This window comes from Vanacampus margaritifer, chromosome 19, assembly GCF_051991255.1.
Source record: "Vanacampus margaritifer isolate UIUO_Vmar chromosome 19, RoL_Vmar_1.0, whole genome shotgun sequence".
Taxonomy (NCBI): domain Eukaryota; kingdom Metazoa; phylum Chordata; class Actinopteri; order Syngnathiformes; family Syngnathidae; genus Vanacampus; species Vanacampus margaritifer.
In genome coordinates this window covers 9,309,593-9,328,246 of record NC_135450.1, presented here as the reverse complement: position 1 = coordinate 9,328,246, position 18,654 = coordinate 9,309,593, and the positions used below count along the sequence as shown (strand labels likewise).

General features: G+C 40.8%; 1 long non-coding RNA gene across 4 annotated transcripts in view; it reads right to left on the bottom strand.

Annotated features, from left to right (window-relative positions):
- Nucleotides 1-18,654, bottom strand: part of LOC144039805 (uncharacterized) — an 82,335-nt gene that overhangs the window by 60,483 nt on the left and 3,198 nt on the right. For 3 of the 4 annotated variants that reach the window (XR_013289534.1, XR_013289537.1, XR_013289536.1), the window contains 2 exons: nucleotides 18,467-18,575; nucleotides 14,623-14,695 (listed from right to left, as the gene is read on the bottom strand). This is a non-coding gene — a long non-coding RNA (uncharacterized LOC144039805). Of the gene's footprint in view, nucleotides 1-5,833; nucleotides 5,922-14,622; nucleotides 14,696-18,466; nucleotides 18,576-18,654 lie in introns of all 4 variants that reach the window. The other variant, XR_013289535.1, reaches the window with a different exon arrangement.

Here is an 18,654-nt window from a genome sequence, read left to right as displayed (position 1 = left end):
ACTAAACATTGCTTAACAGCACATTAAGCAGTTGTACCCAGTGGTGCCTAAGCTGCAAGTTATTCTATGGAAGGAAAAAAAAAAACAAGATTCACTACACTGAAGCTACCCACCAGAAAAAATTAGCAATCTAAGCTACAATAAAATGACAAAAGCAGAAACCGCAGGACAATACATTATGTAATAACACAACCCGCGGTTACCAAACTGACTAGCGATTAAGTTAGTTACAAATGGTTCCGGTTGAGAATTTATTGTGTATTTGATTTTCAGCAAAAACTGTAATGTCCCCTTATTTGATTGTGAAATTCCGGTCACCCTAATTTAACGGCTAAATTCCTTTTTAATCATATGAATCGCCATGACAACTGTATTATTGGCATACACAAGCCAAACAATCGAGACGGTACCCCCGTAAAAGGGCTACAAAACGACAGGGCTGTCCAAAATCCGGACACAAGGCTCAAAATGCCGACTGTCTGAACCGAGACGTCTTGTTACGCTAGTGGTTTCGGGTGAGTGAAGATCTGGCAGCGTTCTTCCGAGTTAGGACTCATGATTGTGATGTGCGATGAAACCGAAGACCATTAGGAAGCGACCTAAGAATCATGCTATTAGCAGACACAAATAGAGGAGGAACTGGTTGTTTAGAGCGCTTGTGTAATGTCTCCCAAGTCATTCATAAAAAAAAAAATGACAAGAGTTTGCGAAACAGTCTAATTACGAGCTAAGCTAACAGTTAAAAAAAAATACACTTGATTGTTGAGTCTTACATTCTAAAAACTGATTCAAATATTAATCCCCTCCCCACCCCACCCCCCAAAAAACTATATTTTTGGTTCAACTCCAAACTTTAGGAGCTTTATATCACAGAATTTGAAGTTCCACCGTATTTCATGGTATGCCAAGCCCAGTGAGAACAAATCAGCTTGTGTGACACATTTTGTCTGACTACACAGATGTCACCCACCCGCAGGCACTAGCTCGTTGTCTTTCTGCACAACTCTGCGCAGACCTTTGATAGCGAGCAAAGAAAAGCCTCCTCGCAAGATGTGTATTAAATCGAAAATCTTTCCTGAAACCTTGCCTTACCCCCCCCCCCCCCCCCCCCCGAAGAGAGTGCACTGAGGAAAAGTCACATAAACAGACACATGCACATCCCAGAGCAACTCGGTTGAAACTATGGCAGTAACTTAAAGCAATTATTGGCGTGAGGTGTCTGAAAAGCAACTGGATCTGCCAAACACCAGATCTCAGGCATAATTACTGCAAGCACTCAAGGTACATTAATGACGACGGGCTGGGGAAGAAAAAAAAAAAAGGAGATTCATCTTCCCACACATACAGTATAACATGCAGTGTACGTACAGCCAATTAACAGTCTAGTTGAAATGATGCCTGGCTTTTCAAAAGGTAAAAGCATAATGCGCTACTATTGGCAGTCAATGTAGCAGTTGAGTATCAAAAGCAGTTGCTATGGCGACTCATCAGCGCCGTAAACTCAGCAGTTACACCCTTACGGGTTATTGGACTTTTCTAGTTAATGTCATAGCTCATCAACAAGTTTTTTTTTTTGTTTTTGTTTGCTGTTTTTTAGAGCGTACAGTGGCTTCTCATGGTTTCCTCTATGAGATCATAATTTGAGAGGGCAAGAACAGACACAATCTGCTTCTTCCTCAGGTCATTGAATCGGTGTCACTTTGCTGGTGTCTGTGGATCGCACTCTGCTTCGTCTGTCCTTCCTTCCTTTCCTCAGTCTCTCCTTTGGTCTCTTGAGGTCTCCCTGATTTGTTGGAATTTAGATGTCTCTGGGGTTGGAGAAGGACTCTGGTTGGTGGTGTCTGGTCGGTGCTGGATTTCTCTTTCCTTTGGTCCTTCCTCGGGTCTCCTGACGGCCTCACGACTTTGGCTGGAAGTGTTTGGTTTAGGTGAACGGTACGGGATTTTTTAATAGGTTTTAGGTGAACTGAAAAATACACACACACACACACTCGCACGCACAAAAAAAAAAGAAAAAAAAAGAGCAATGATGATGACATCGGTAAATCGGTAAAATTACCGAATGAACAATACTGAGCTCTCCAGAAAAGAAAAAAAAAAAAGAAGAAAAATAACAGAGTGAGCCTGCAACAAATAACCAAGAAATCGTTGCGTTCACTGGCAGGGAAAAAAAAACACTCTGGGGGTTTCAAACATACCGACTTTTTCTGGAGCAACTTTTTTAATTGCTCTGTCATGGGTTTTACGGATCAGAGTGGGTGCAGGAGTGCAGCACCCCATTTATGACCGATACAGCTTTGTGTATCCAATGAAGCTCTCGGCTCACTAGCCCGAACCCACATAGCAAAAGGCTCCCTTTCTCATAGAGCTGTCATATACACCACTTAACCTGGTCTTTAAACCGCCCGTTAACACAGTCAATTAGTGCACAGGAGCTAAGACACTGGCGGAGTATAATGGCTAAATGTCAGCCATGTTCTTTTATGCGGTGTACGCGTGTCACATGAGCGCTCTGAAAATAGGAGCAATTGCTTCCAAAACCGCATCGACACAGTATATTCTTTGTCTTGCTGTGACACACACACACGCTGCCGTTTGACAACCAGACACCCACAAATCTCTCATTTGCAAATTTCAAGAGTGCACACAGTTACCACACGAATGGAAACCGGTTGGCTAATTTAGCGAGCGTATTCCATTCATAGACAAGACAACACAATGTGGGTTTTTTGCGAGAAAATACGAATCGTACAGTTTTGAAGCGCTGCTGCAAGTTTAATGGAGCGCATTTCATCTCCATGATTTCTGAAGTTTTGCAATGTGCCAAATTCTCTTGTCTTTATCAGATGATTGTCCGCCTTTCAGACAGCGCACACCGCGTGTTCTGAAGGAGATGTTCAGCCAATCAGCTTTAGGCATCACTTCCCTTGTTGCTGGTGTTTACAGACAGAACATAGCTTTCCACGCTGGTCCTCTGTAACCACGGAGAGATCATCGGCGCCTTCAGGAGCTATTACATAGAATGTTTACAAATGCGACACCATTTTCCAACACCGAAATCAGTCCATTGAAAAACTGTCGGGAGGATTATCAGGCTGCTAGACGGCAGCCTCATGCTAGGAAGATTTGTTCAAAAACACTCCCCACTGTTTTTAGTAATGGTGGTCCCAGTGAGATTCAAAGCTTTTCAAGCTCGTACTCCCAATATTTGGTTCATGTTTTGTTCCCACCATGCAAGCGCTTTTGCAGCTTCTCATTTTCTAGTTTTTATGAAATTTATGTTGACTGTTTGGCATCCTGCCGATGGAATGATAAAATAACCGTCACTCAATGTAATTACAAATTTAAGATAGATTGGATTTTGGGCTTAGGAGGAAAATGTTTGTACTATTTTGTGAGTTGGCATATATAATGTAGGCAACCAGTCCAATGTGTACGCCTTGATCTACTAAAATTATAAAAAAAAAAAAAAAATGTCTCAAAGCTGGAGCAATAATATCAACCTCTAAAATGGGTCTACCAAAAGACAGTGAGAATCAAAGTAGGGACCATGTTGTCCTTAATAACTGATTCAAATCACAAAACGTAGAAATACATTTTTATACTTTATCCTGCACTCCCAAAAACATATTCATACGTTTTATATGTTGTTTTTTTTATGCTAGAGCATACAGAAGGCTTTGATGCAGCTTCTGGCATGAAGAGGTCACTTAAAGCAATGGTAGTTATTACAAAAATACAGCCAGCAGGTGGCAGTAGAGTATAAGAGATCAACCAGGGTCACGTTGCAAAACAAGCTCTTTTCCCCAGCGTTTTCAACAGGTTTGTGAATAATGATGAAACTTAGCTATATTGTAATGCTAATAGCTAATAGATACAAATATACTAGACTAATATTCTTTTGGTAGGTTTTTATAGCAATAGAACAGAATATTCTATGGACCTTGCAAAATCAGTCAAAATACAGTAAAACAGCTGGGAGTGAAGGGGATTGCTTCTGTGAAAATGGCTGTGAGTGAATGACTTAAAAGCCATAATGTCCTTAACATGATTTCATCACTTCTGAACACTCTACACGATTACAAGAGCGAAGGCAGCATTTAATCAGAAAATTGGATTACCACTATTCATTCATTGGCAAGAACTCAGGGTGAAAACCAAATGTACCAGGAAACCGATATTCCATTCATGGTCATTGGCTGAAGGAGTGGGATCACTGCGGATAAAATTGGTTTCTTTCATAAAATGGCAAGGGTGGAATTAAATGCACTGCTAATACGGAACAGGCCGTGTGTTTAATCGTGACTTTTTCTCTAGTTATTCAAGTGCCTCCAAAGAGAATGTTTATTCCAGAGTTTTAAGAAAGGTCTGGAGTAAGATCCAGATTGACAAAACGCTTTTTTTTTTGTCTGTGATATCCACACAACAGGCGGACCAAACGACGCTCTTAGGATTCAAGGAAGTCGTTTCCAAAAAGGTCCCCAGATTTATTTACCCACAACAGCAGTTTGGCTTCAATTCGGCTTAGTTGGACATATCTGAGAGTAATTCCATTCACCTGCTTGGATGGCCACCAAGTAGGGAAACTATGGGACGCCAAATCCACTTTGGGTCTGTCCATGTTCCATACGGACAATGCCAAAAGTGTTGTCGTGGTGCCATGCTGGACACAAACTTGCTCGTGTTGTAGAGCAGGCAAGCAGTGATAATCCTTCTTTCATAGCTTTCTTGGTCGGATGGTACTTTTTGGTGGGGAAAAAAAAAAAACTCTATTAAACTTTAGAACATTTCCTTCCAGCCTCTAGGCACGTCTGCTGCATGAGGCTCGGTGCAGGTACTTTTTTTTAGAAGGCTTTGATTGTCAGATGGGCTGATAACCTTTCTGCCTCTGTTGAGTAGCCAGAAGGAGAGATGGTGACATACAGAACAAATTAGAGGTAAGCAAAAAAAAAAAAAAAAGAAAAGCTCACATCAAAGTGGAACTCGGGTTTGTATCCATTAGAGAGAGGTCCAGTGGGCAAAGCAGTGGCTCACCTCAATCGAAGCCTGCGTCAGCATTTCTATCATTAAACTAATGCCCAGAGATTAGAGATGAGGTCTCCATTAATCTGCTAGCGTTTATTGACTTGGAGTGGTTTCTCTGCATTGGCTGTCAAAAGCCTGTGTGAGTTTCCTGAGGATATTCCAGCTTCCTACCACATCCTCATAACATGTATAAAAGGTAAACAGGAGATTCTTAATAGTTCATAGGTATGAATGTGAGATTGAATGGTTGTTTACATATGTGCTGTGATTGGCTAGCAACCAGTCCGAGGTGTGTCTTTGCATAGGCTCCAGCTCACCTAAGACCCAAATGAGCACAAGCAAGAACAGCGCTACAAATGTAGAATTCAAACAATTTCTGAAGCTTCCAAGTTTAAACCACTGTCTGAATGGTCGTTTCTCTTTTTGGCTCGGTGGACAAAACGTCCATGAATTAAAAAAAAATAAAATTGAAATGTGGACTCATCAGACCGCAGCATACTTTTCCACTTTGCGTTAGTCGAAATATTGCAAAAAGGTTTTTCCCCTCTCACAGCTTTTCTGGAATGTGTTGCAGGCATCAAATTCAAAATGAGGGAATATTTGCAACGTTCGTCAGAATGAACATTTAACATATTGTCTTTGTAGTGCATTCAATTGACTATAGGTTGAAAAAGTATTTGCAAATCATTACATTCTCTATTCCACATCACAACTTCATTTGTGAGTTGTTCATGACTCATTATGAATCATAAATAACTAGTAGCTTGATATTTTTTTTATTTTTTTGCAATTAAAATGAATGACTGACCTGCTGCTGTCTTCCTCACATTCAAATCATTGAATTGTGGGCAAATGCAGACAGGATTATACTAACAACGAGCGGGGGAGTGATGAGCCTGTCAAAACAAAGAAGAAGAATTGTCAAGGTGTGTCACACTCCCACCCATATTCACGCAACAGCACACGACAGTGTGTAGGAGTGTTTGCGGGTAAATGTGCATGGCAAATAAATCCCAACATCTGTCCAAACTTGAAGAGATTTCTCTATTATTAATTTGCATACGTGTTTGCGAGCCCATCTGTGGGCGTGCACGAGAAGACATGCGTGTATGCCTGCAAGCATATGTGTTTGTGCGACAGTAACAAATGTGACAAGAGGGAGGTGGCAGAAGAGAATGATGGATCGTCTGTGTGCTGCAAGCCGAGTCTCCCGGGAGGGACGGGGCTACATCGTACCAGGGAGGGACAACTTAGAGTAATTGGGTCACCACCAAGCCATGCTTTTAAGACTGGTGCAAAAAGAGGTAAGGGGAAGGCAGAAGAGAGAGCGGTAAATAATCAGGATTTGCTCTGTGTGTGTGAGAGGCAGGAAAACAGAAGCTAAAAAAATGGAGCAGAAAGCAAAAAGCACAGTTGGCAGGAAATGAGCTGTTTTGTTTTTTTTGTTTTTTAACGTCGCAGAAAAGTGATTTGCCTGCACAGACCAAAGTGACAGGTGCCAACCTGCATGGTTATTTCCAAGGAAGAAAACATGAGCCTTTTCTATTTTTTTCCATATGTGGTCAAAACACCCGCTTTTATAAAAAGCAAATGGGTGCTACAAACTGGTTGTACATTAAAGAGAACTTCAGTCCACTTATAGACTGCGACTGGGAGACACAGGGGAAGGGCAAGAGAGATGGAGGAAGATAGAGACATACAGTATGTGGGCGTTTTCGACCACTCAGGCACAACTGAGGTTGGATCGACACTTTAAAGTATTAATATCATCTGTCAACAGACTGGCCTAAGATCTGACTGCAATCCTTCTATTCCTCTACTCTTCCGTCAGTACAAAAGACAGATCAAAAACACAGATCAAACGTCATGTGGTGTATTTCTCTCACATATTTGATGCCCTCTGTCCAAAGAGAAAATATTCAGACTACCTTAAGTCCACTTAGTGAAGTTGGACGACAGTTTTAAGAGCAGTCAGGGATGTGTTCATTGAGCTTAAGTAAGTTTCAGGGTCGTTCCATGCCAAATCACCCAGTGAATTTCACCAAGCAGATTGTGATTTTGATCAAACTTGGTGCACTTGTTGATAGTGAGGTCACAACACAAAATGGCAAATTTTAGGTCAATCAGAGCAGGGATGTGTGAGTGAGCTAGCTAAGGCCCGCAAAATTTGGATATTTTTGGCAAAAATGTGGTGTGGCTTTCTTCCTTCGAACCCTTATATCTCGGGAACAGCTGGGGTCAAACATCACACAATATGTACTGTATGGCTGGGAAGGGAATTCAACAAGGATTCAAACATTTAAAAGATTGGTGCATATTTTAGTAAACGTTCACCTTTTGTTTTAGTTAACCTTGGATTTGACCTTACTGTGACCTAGTGTTTTGTGGAAAACACTACTTCACTTTTATATTTTTATGCAGGATCGTGAGGGATCGGCGGCAACAATGAATACACAGGGACTGATATACTGTGCTAGAATAATTGTGTCCTTTATTCCCCGCAAACAGCAATCAACACACTTCAACGCTAAGCAGCATAATATAATCCAATCAGCGCTTACCTTGACACTAGACCGGAGAGCCGGGTAGAACGAGCTGCTTAACGGCTGGGCGAACGTACGCTTCCCTCAGCTGACTCTACCCAAACCGCGCGCCGCTCCGTCTTTTATTCTTTAACAAGTAGGGATGAGCGTGAGAAGCCGGGCTGGCCAAGCCCTCTGCCAGGCAACCCTCCCTATGAGTCGTGTCCTGCTTCGAAAACATGCCCCCGAAATAGGGAGGACTGCAGGCGCATTAATCACGGCTTGTGTAAGTGAGGTAACCGTTATCCCGATCGACTGGAAGGAGGTGTCCGCCGGACACTGTCCGGTTTATTCTCGTCCCTAAACCCTCAAACAACTGCAAAAAAATGTCTTAAAAATGTCCTAACCCTAACCCTAAGACCACACAACCAATTGAATCCCTCCAAAAATACCAGAAAATACTACGTCTAAAGTAATGGTCTCCATTGTTGTTTTTAGCCAAAGGCTAACAAAACCTCTGGCTAGCTAACCGTCCACACGTTTATTGACTTACTATTTACTATTAATGCCAACAAAACAGTGAAACTATGAGGTAATATAGATTCATTATTACCCTGCTTGATAGGAACAATGTCTAAAAACTTTGGTTTTGCTGACAATCGGTCGAAGTGAGTGAGGCGACTCACTGTCTTTTTCTGACTTCTGTAGCAGCAGGCAGCGCTATGTAATCCCTTTGTTATTGGGCAAAATTGCATGGTGAGGGAGTGAAAATATCCTTCACTAAAATAATTAAAGCCCCCTCTGCTTGCTTCGAAGAGAAATATTGGCGTCCTGAAAACACCTGTCCGAGAAATCACAAGGAAGATCTGAAACTTTGCCATTACTGTGTATGCACTTTAGCTAATCTTGACCGGTAAATGTCCGAGGGGGTTGCTCGACAGATTTAGTGGGCGGGGAGGGGCGTGCCCAATAAGGTCAATTGCAAAAAAAAATTGTTTTCATGAAAAGCAATCTCAATTTCTCTAGTTTCAGAATTTTTGAATTTTTGTTTTGCAGCAGCAGCAATGTGAGAGATTACACAAAACAAAAGGTCAAAAGGTTACTAAAATCACACCAATCTTCAATACCTGTTTTCTGAAGAATGACCCCCGGAGTTCCTGAGATATAACGGACAAAAAAAAAAAAAAGTGGCCACGCCCAATTTTGGTGGACCGTAGCTCTCAAACCCCTGCTCAAATTTTTGATTTTGTGTTGTGTCATCACTTTCAACAAGTTTCATTAAAATCCATATCTGCTTAGTTAAAATGTTCAGATTTTTGGGGTTGATTTGGCATGGAACAACCCTAGAGTAAATAAAGCGCAGCAGAACATCTTTGTTGGTCCCTTGAGGAGAAGCAGCTCGTCTTTTTTGCTAGACAAAGAGCATAGATTTGCCAAGTAAATCGATAGAAGCGGAGTGCTAAATCCCCACTGGCAAAGTTTCACCGATACGCCGGCGCGCTTCCCTATATGTCGTTCTGCATCCCCGCCAGGTCCAAAGAGAGCAGCTACTCCTGTAGCTATCTCCCAAAAAGTATGTGGATTTGTGAAAGTTGGCAAAAAAAAAGGTTCAGAGTACAATGCCTGATGTTTATTTTTTATTTTGTATTTTTAGTTTTAGTTTTAGTTTTTATTTTTAGTTTTAATTTTAGTTTTAGTTTGTATTTTTATTTTTATTTATTTTTTATTTTTTATTTTTTTCTGGAGAGCTCAGTATTCATTTTCATTCATTCATTCATCATGTCATCATCATTGCTCTCTCTTTTTATTTTTTTATTTTATTTTTTTTATTTATTATGATAGAATGCCTGATGTTTATAACGTTTTATCATGGAAGCAAGTGGTGTAGGATCACCAAGAATTATTCAAAGTAACAAAAACAGACTACTAGAGAGCAACATTGCCATAAAGCCCAACAAAAATATTGAGAAAGGGCGTGAAAAATGTGATTTGTGGTTAGTGCACAAAAATCCAAATTCTCAGTGGCAGCGGCGGAATGACGGCATAAACGGGTTAAAACCCTATCGTGCAAAGATGAAACGTACTATATGAGCATATCAAAGAAGACGCTTCAGACACTATATGGCCTCAGACCATATAGAGGCATCTTTTGTCAGATAAATCCAAATTTAAAATTCTCTTACTCACTGTACCCTCCAGAGTAAATGAGGGTAAAGGGACTATCCGTCTTGTTATCAGTTCAAAAACTTTCATCTTCAATGGTATGGCAGTGAATCAACGGCTACGGAATGGACAGCTTGAACATCTACAAAGGCATATCGATGTTGAAAGGTTGAGGGTTGGGTTTTAAAGCACCACATGCATGTCACATAAAAAAATGATTTTACACTGTGGTTAGTTTGACCATGTTTCCCTTTTTCTGACATCTTACTGTCACATTAAGCTTCTCCGGTAGGCCTATGCTCTGTTGTGAATACAATTTCCAAACCTTAAGCCAACCCAAATTACAGGACTTGCTCCATTACTAGTTTCAAGATTAATATTCCATCTCTCCCGCACTGCTCGTCTTAATCTTATCATGCTCCTTTTCACCTCTCATCACACGCTCATCTAGTGTCTGTTCAACCAGCAAGTATTAAATATTAACCCTGCTTTTTACAGGTCATGTCATTGTAGTTAAACTAACACGATTTGTCACGTACAAGTGCTTTCTGAAACGTGGAAATATGTCTCCTATCAAGGTGCGCCTGTGTTCTAATAAATCGGATCATGCGGTGCTCTGATAATCTCAACACAGCCAAACTGTACTTGTGTTAACACTGATATCAAGAACTAGTCCCATGTCGGAGGCATTTCTTCAAGTTAGATCAATACCAGCCAAGTGATGCGTGATCTGCTCAGGCAATACGGCTCATTAAATCATGTCTTCTGGACAGTACAACTTGCTTCAAACTTCTAAAGCTGTTAGAGGAGTCCCAAATGAGGGAAGGAATGGGCAACCGAATTTTTGATCCCACATGCTGAATTGTCTGCAAAACAGAAGCAGTCTCTCTTGATTTGGGTTTTATTTTATTTATCAAACTGATTATTATGGTTGGAGAGCATCAAAAAAGCACCAGTACAAATACAGAATATAAATTCCCCACAGACTCAGTTAATTAAGAACAGAATTGCAATAACGGTCACAATCTTGTTTAGGGATCGCACCAAGCCCAATTGCAAAAACACATGGGTCAACTTTTAGGAGGAAACTGTGGGCACCAAGATAGTGTGAAATTTAAAAGTGTATTTTAACAGGTGGAATTCTACGGATCAATGTGACAGTCTGCAATGTACCAAGGACAAGGGTTTGCGATATGGAAAAATTACGTAACGTGCCAAAGGGTGGAGTGGGGTCAAAAGCAGAGGGGCAAAAAAAACGGTTGTACCATGAGCTCTCATATGCATCTTTTGTTCCACCTCTCAAATGTCTTCAGTTCACAACAAAATTAATGGAATTGACCTTTCCATCATTTTCTGATCTTGAGTCTCAAGGGTCACATATTGTTTACCTGGCACAACATGAGGTTTATCATAGTTGCTCGATCTGCTCATTTGCCCTGCAGCAGTCTGTGTAGAGACCATTACACAAAATAGTGCTGATAGAATGTCAACCAATAGAGGCGGAAAAAAAATCCATCCTTTGAAGATACAAGCCTGATAGGAAAATCTAATTGGCATTAGTGATGATGAAACTGCCATTTTAATCAAAAGTTCATCTCTACAGATAAAAGTCTTTTCAGAAGGACACATTAATTCAGACGGGCTTGCTAGGCTTTGACTACTTCAAACGAGTCGATACTGAGAAATAAGGTGGATTGACTGCTAGATTTGAGTTCACCCTAGTTTGGATCACTTCTCTGGTAATGTTCTTAAAACCCCTGGTTAAGGTTGATCCTTCTTTTGGAATAACAGCCACACAAAAAGATATACATACAGATAATTAATCCTGTTGACTCTCATCACTCAACTCAAATCTTTTTATAGAGCACTTTAAAAACAGCAGTGTACCCAGAATTGAACCCTGTGGAACACCAAATGTTCCGTTATACATGTGAATTCATATTACACATATTTGTCCAGCCACTTTTGAGTCAGGTGGGTGTCTTGACCTCCGCCGAGCCCCCGAGACTGACTCACCGAACCCCTAGGGTTTAATTGAACCCAGGTTAAGAACCACTGCCTTAAGGCAAAATCATTCATTGGAAGAATAATGGGGCGCAATTTGCTTTTCAAGATAAATCAATATATATTTACTCTCCATACTTCTTGTTGTCACTCCACCACCAACATCCGTCAGCTATCTGCCACTACCTTAGCTGCTTAGAAACCATTATCAAAACATGCTGAACCAAGGCTGGGTTAATGAGGCCCAAACCGACGACGGGTCACTCCGGCGATGGAGCTGCAGGAAGTAAAAGACCTCCAAGTTCCTGACAGTAAGTCCCCTGTGATTGATGTGTGACCAGTGAGTATAATCTCTGAAAGCCTTGGCTCACCTCAATAACAACCTTGCACAGCAATACCCTCTCTCATACCCTCCACTCCACTAATCCCTCGCTCTTGTCTTCTCCCATACTTGCACTTGCTTTAATCTCATGCCCTCCCACATGTTCCACTGCTCTCCCACAGATCCATTCAATTCATCGGTGCAATTCTGTTTCATCATTAGTGCAGGGCAACAAATGCTTATCAAGCCAAAACATGTATGCAGGAAATAAATTGGTGGAAAAAAAATAACAAACACATAAAAAAGTTGCGAGAGTTGTTATTTTTTGCACTCTGCTTTACACGCACTCGGTATGCAAATTATTTCTTTTTCAAAGAGATAATTCTTGCTGAAAAAATATTTCAATATGCTGATCCAAGTGTAGTTTTATCTTGGAACGTGTCGCCTGGCTCTCCCCACCAGAGTGCTACCAGGGCTAACTAGCATCAGGAGCTAAAGCCAAACTGTGGCAGGGTTTTTACTTCCTGGACCTGGATTTGCCACCTCTGGAACTATACCACTCCTACTGTTTGGTGTTAGCTAGCTAGCTAGCTAGTGTTAGATATTATTAACATTTAAATTCTTTATTTTCATATATTAACCATTGTTATACATTATTAACATATTAATTCTTTATATTAACCATGTTGAAAGGTTTTATAGACGTGTAAAGCAAGTAGTGTTGAACTCAACAACACACAACAACACATTTGGTCCTTGAGAACAGAATCTGTTTCGAACACGCACCCCTGACTCTGTTTTCACCATCGCTCATGGAAAAGTACCCAGAGAGTATGTTTTGTCTACAAATGAAAGAAAGGCGGTCGGTTTTAACTATAAGAAGCCATTTTACACGCGGAAGAGACACATTCGGCGCTCTGAATTCCACCTGTTAAGTGATGAATTGGAGTCTGTTACGATGTCCAGAGATCTCTGTTAGATTAAAATCATTTTTGCAAAGGTGTTTTTTTCTTACATTAAATCTGTCTTCAAGTTTTGGAACACGCAAAGAGGACAAATATTTTTTATTCCTCTTCACTAGCATCAGGTGCTAAAGCCAAACTGTGGCAGGGTTTTTACTTCCTGGACCTGGATTTGCCACCTCTGGAGTTATGCTACTCCTACTGTTTGCTGTTAGCTAGCTAGCTAGCTAGCATCAGGAGCTAAAGCAAAACTGTGGCAGCGTTTTTACTTCCTGGAGCTGGATTTGCCACCTCTGGATACAATGCCACTCCTACTGTTTGCTAATATCCAAAAGGAGACATTGCAAGAGACCAAAAACATTGGTTTTGGAGCTATGAAGATTCCAACTGACACAAGCGATACACAGTAGGAGCTGCATGGCTCAGGGAGTAGATTGTAGTCTCCTAACCTGAAGTTGTGGGTTTGTTCCTCAACCCTTGAGTGACTTTTCTTTTCTTTTTATCCTCTCTTCCAAGTGTACATTCAACTCTGTTTAGAGTGGGACCAAATAGACTCTGTTTATATTAAAATTTACTGTGTAGTGCAGATGGTGGCTCAAAGTTTTAGCTCAACGGAAGCGCTTTGCGCTCATGCACCAGAGACTTACTCGCGGTGTGGGTTCAATCTCTGGGGTGGGCGCTGCCAGTTACACACTAACCTAAGTGATCCACTTTACTTTTATAGTAGCTAGATTGGTAGTTGTTTTTTTTTAAAGTACGTTAAAACCAAAAAACAAGAAATTTTTCTGGACTACTTAAAAAAAAAAAAAGTGCAAATTTAGAGTACAGCTCCATCTCTACGGACCACTACACCACTAGTAAACACTGGTTCTTTCATGGTCTATTCGTCCGCCACCAAAGCTTTCGCATTACAACCCATTCTAAAGCGTGGCCGTCTGTGGTTTCAAGAACTACCTGGCCTGATGCCGCCGCAGATGGCATGTGAGAGAGTGGAGACGTTGTACTTACAGCTTTGAAATGGAAAGAAGCTCTGTTGAGCGCAGATGAAAGTAAGGAGATACACGAGGCCGAGGAAGCCGACATCATTATGTATGAGTGTGTACTTATGCGCAGTATGTATCTGCAAAGAGAGGAGGGTGGGGTGGGGGGGGGATTGAACACTGTAGCCTATTTTACTTACTTTTACTGCATTGCTACATTTTTAGACCACAATCAACTGCCCAATCTCCCCTCGAGGATCATTAAAAATGCATCTTATTGCCCCTTTCAATGTACTATGATGTTTCATTATGGGGGCTCTGTTGAAAAGTGTTCTTAGGTGATAAATAGCAGAGAGGTTGACTAGTTTAAATGTGACAAAAGTATCTTTGAAGCGTTTCAACTGAGAAGTGAGATTGTATCGTCTGAAGTATTAACTTCTGAAAATACTTCAATAATTTAAATGATTGCTCGGTGAAGTTGTCAATATGGTGGATACACACAGTGAACTTCTGCCTCTGTGTGGTAAAACAGGCTGATTTCAACAAGATGTAATTGTTTGACTTTTCATGGTTGGTCAAAAGAATTTTAACTTGACTTAAAACTAAAAAAAAAATAAAAAAATCAAATGAAATGAAATTCTCACCTCGTCTAAGCAGCTGTTTTGGGGCTGGCGCCAGAACTTCAAAGCAAAGCTGAGAGGAAACGCAGAAGGGAAGCTGGGGGGAAATAAAAAGTTAACATGAGAGCTAGCCTAAAAGCGAGAAACTGCAAGCTGTGTGTGCAGAAAATATGAATAATGGATAGAAATGTAGATGAGGACAAATTGGCTCCCCATTAGAAGTGCATTGAAAATGGAGAATGACACAAATTGTGAAGGAGATATTTACTGATGCTGATGCATGCACAGTACTGTACTTATGCATTTATTTGAGTTTGACGGAGTCAAAGGCAACGCTGGAGCGGGATGCGGCAGACGGGCAAACAGAGCATGTCAAATCATTCTAATGTGCGACAAAATCATGATGTCACCACCTAATCTGCCAGACGCACACTGCAAGTGGTGATTTGGCAAAAACAACGGTCATCGGCAGATGGTTTGAGGCCGCATCTGTGGAACGAGAGTCTGGCCGTATGAAACGCACTAAAAGAACCTCATTTAACACCAGTCCTTTCCTGGGTTGCCCGGCGTTCGACTTCAAGTTCTGAGCTCGAGTAAATTTAGGCCATGGAAGCCCGAGGATACGGCGGCTTGGCTTTCAGAGGGGCAACTTGCAGCTGGGGTGGCATCAAGCGTTAACTATTAACTTTTGAGCAATTTCGGCTCAAGAATATTAGGATGAAAGAAAGTGGAGAAGACAGGAAGGTGGTAAAGAAGCACAGCTAGATGCCGGAAAAACCCCGGGGTCATTGCTGTGAGGTTGCATTTTGGAGTTGGTTTAGACCCCTTGCTGCCTCCTGAGTCTTAATTCTAGATTAACTCTTTTACTGCCAAAAACGTTAAATGACGTTTAGTAAAAACCTACAGAGGAGCGCCAAAGACGTTAAAAGACGTTCACCAAGTTTTTTTTTTTTTGGGGGGGGAAATGGGTGGAGGAAAGCCTTGGCCAGCTGTGCTGAAAGTATCAAGCATATCTAGTTAGTATAATGCCTATTTTTGGCCCCTAGATGGCAGCGATGACTCTCTTTGGACAAGATTGGGTAGGCGTCAGTAGAAGACGTGAGGCGGAGCTTGAGTGTTGAGGGGACCATGGCCGAGGAAGCCATAATGGCGACCGGTTGCAAGCAGCTCACGCTTGAGCATTTTTTTCAAAGACGAAAAGCATCGACCAATGCTAAAGAGCACATTGATGACGACGATGATGATGATGGTGACTCCGAGGTTGACGCCGAAGTTGGAAGCGTTGACGCGGCGGCTATGATCACATCATAAAAAAGCCTCACCGGCTAGCGATGCTAACGCCGGAAATCGCGGAGCACAACCGAGCACGCTCAGGCGGACGTTCAATCGGACGACGAAGAGTGCCCCGAGTCCAATGCATATTCATCGGAGGAGTGGGTACAGTCTGATCACGGAGAAGACACTGGGCGAAACTTTAGGGCGAAATTTGACCCTTTGGGATTTAGGGGTATCATTTCGAAAAATCTGAATAACAAAAACTGTCAGTAAACTATTCAGAATTTAAGAAAATAATCAATCAAATACACAGCTACATTGAACAATATAATTTTTTTGTTTTATTTGTTGCATTTTAGCCATCTTGTCACCACCACTCTGGCTCATGTAAGTGCAATATTCATCCACTAGATGGCCCCATGCAGGGGTCAGAAGTGGCACTCTGGCCTTTTGAAGTTAAATTTGTAAAAAAAAAAAGGTCTTTGTTATTTGAGTAGCAGAATTTATAGGGGCCAAATTTGACCCTGTGGGTTCTCCAGGGTTAAAGTTTATTTTTAGTACAAGAATAAGTACACTCGAAAAATTAACTTAGGTATACTCTATATTATATACTTAAAGTATACTGCTTTTTTGGTAAGCGACTTGCTGTCGAGTGAAAATGACATCACGGTTGCTCGGGGTTCAGGTAAGTACCAATCACAGTTCACCTGTTTTCTGAGTTTGGTCATCTGACGTTCGCAAGTTTAGCCATGAATGGTTGTCATTTTCAGTCGACAAAATGTCCGCCCCTAGCTGCTATGGACAAAAATAGACACTCTATATGTCATTCATGGAAGTGGTTGTGCCAATTTCCACTGAAATTGTCCAACTTTAGGGCACTCAAATCTGTATTTTTCATCGATACGTTTCCTTCAAAGCAATATTTAAGGGTCACTGCATGACTATGATCCATTTTGCCCCATGAGACACCTGCTGCTGCCCTTCACATTCTCTTGAGGCATACAAGTCGGCCACATGTGGACTCGAAAGCCTCAGCCCCAAATGAAGAAAGCACAAACTTACCAATCAACACCCCTAACTTGAAGGCAAGAGTTGAATCTTTCTCACCCGGAAACATGAGATAAATGGTTGGGATCTGACAGGAGGAAGTGGAGGAATTCTTAATATTTCACATCCTACATTCTCTTTAGCCCTGGCCAAGGTAAAAAGCTTCTTGATCTCTGCTCATCAAGTACACCAAGACGGTCACCTCATATCTGTCTTCATCCCCGAATCTAATGGACCCTGATTGGCCTATGAGAGGCTAGTCATTGAAAATGACTTGTAGGATAATACATGCGTGAGTGTGTGTCAGTTATGAATAACTTTTAAATTACAGGCAGAGGCAGGGGGACTTTTCCGTGCCAACTCAATTAAAAGAAGTTATGTGCAGTCACTATATGGATGTGGATTGGAAACCATTGAGAAGCAGCAGACTCTTGTCCGTGGGGGAAGGGAGGGATTCAAGACCCTGACGGAGGAACACGCTAACACTCCCCGCAGGAACACAGCCAGCCTGCAGGCTGTGTATAATATTTCTTCAACGGTGACTTTACTGCGAACTTGAACATATTTTATATCTTTAATTAGCTCCTATACCGTCTCCATTGGTTGATAGTGACCCGGTGATATTTTTTTTACTGCTAGAAAACCACCAGCAACTGTGAATTTAGGGCTGAATGAGATTTTAATGCCTTCTGGTATTCATTTAAAATATATACTAATATGAGTGGTTATGTCGATTTTTTGAGGTGACCTCAAAATCATATCAAATCATATACACTAAACAGTATGTTGGAAAATATGACTTTACTGTATATGTGCTCTAAAAACGATTGGGTCAAAAATAACCTCAATTGGGTAAAAAAATGTCGGATCGACTCAATTTTTTGAGTAATTAAACAAATTAAATTACTAATCCAAAAAGCAACCTACTTTTTCAGTTGTTTTGTGGTGTATTCATTTGACCCAACTTTTTGGGTTAATTGAATAACCCAATTAAATTTGGTCAAAAATGAACTGATCCAATTTTTTTACTTATTTAATCCAAAACGTTGGGTAAAATTAAATAATAAACCAAAAAGCAACCCAATTTGTTGGGTTGTTTGGTGGGTTATTCATTTTACCAAACTTTTCGGTTACATTGAAGAACCCAATTGAACTGGGTCAAAAATGAACCAACCCAACCTTTTGGATTACATAACTCAAAATGTTGGGTAAAATTAAATTCATAAACAAAACACCAATTTTTGGGTTGTTTTGTGGGTTATTTATTTGACCCAACTTTTCGGATTAATTGAATAACCCAAAAAGTTGAGTTGGTCCATTTTTTACTCAATTTGGGTTATTTTTGACCTAACTGTTTTTAGAGTGAAACAGCCCTGGTTAGTGATACAATGTGAGTTAATGTTAGTATAAAAATTTCCAATTATTTATTAAGCCAAAAATATCTAATATTTTGTTCAATATGATCCGATTCAGATCAATTAAAAACCATGAAAAAAGCTCACACTATAAATGTGGCATTTAGCATGTGCACATTTCCCAATCTTACCTTAGAGAAGCAAATGACGTCATCGGATCTGGTGAATCTTCATTATCCAAATTTTTAGTTCTCCTGTTGAACTACTTTTCATGTGGTGCGGTGTCCAGGAATGCAGGTTCTGGGATGGAGGAAAAAACAAACATGAGTAAGTTAAAAATGAAAAATTCATGGTTGCTTAAAACACTGCTTCATTTGTA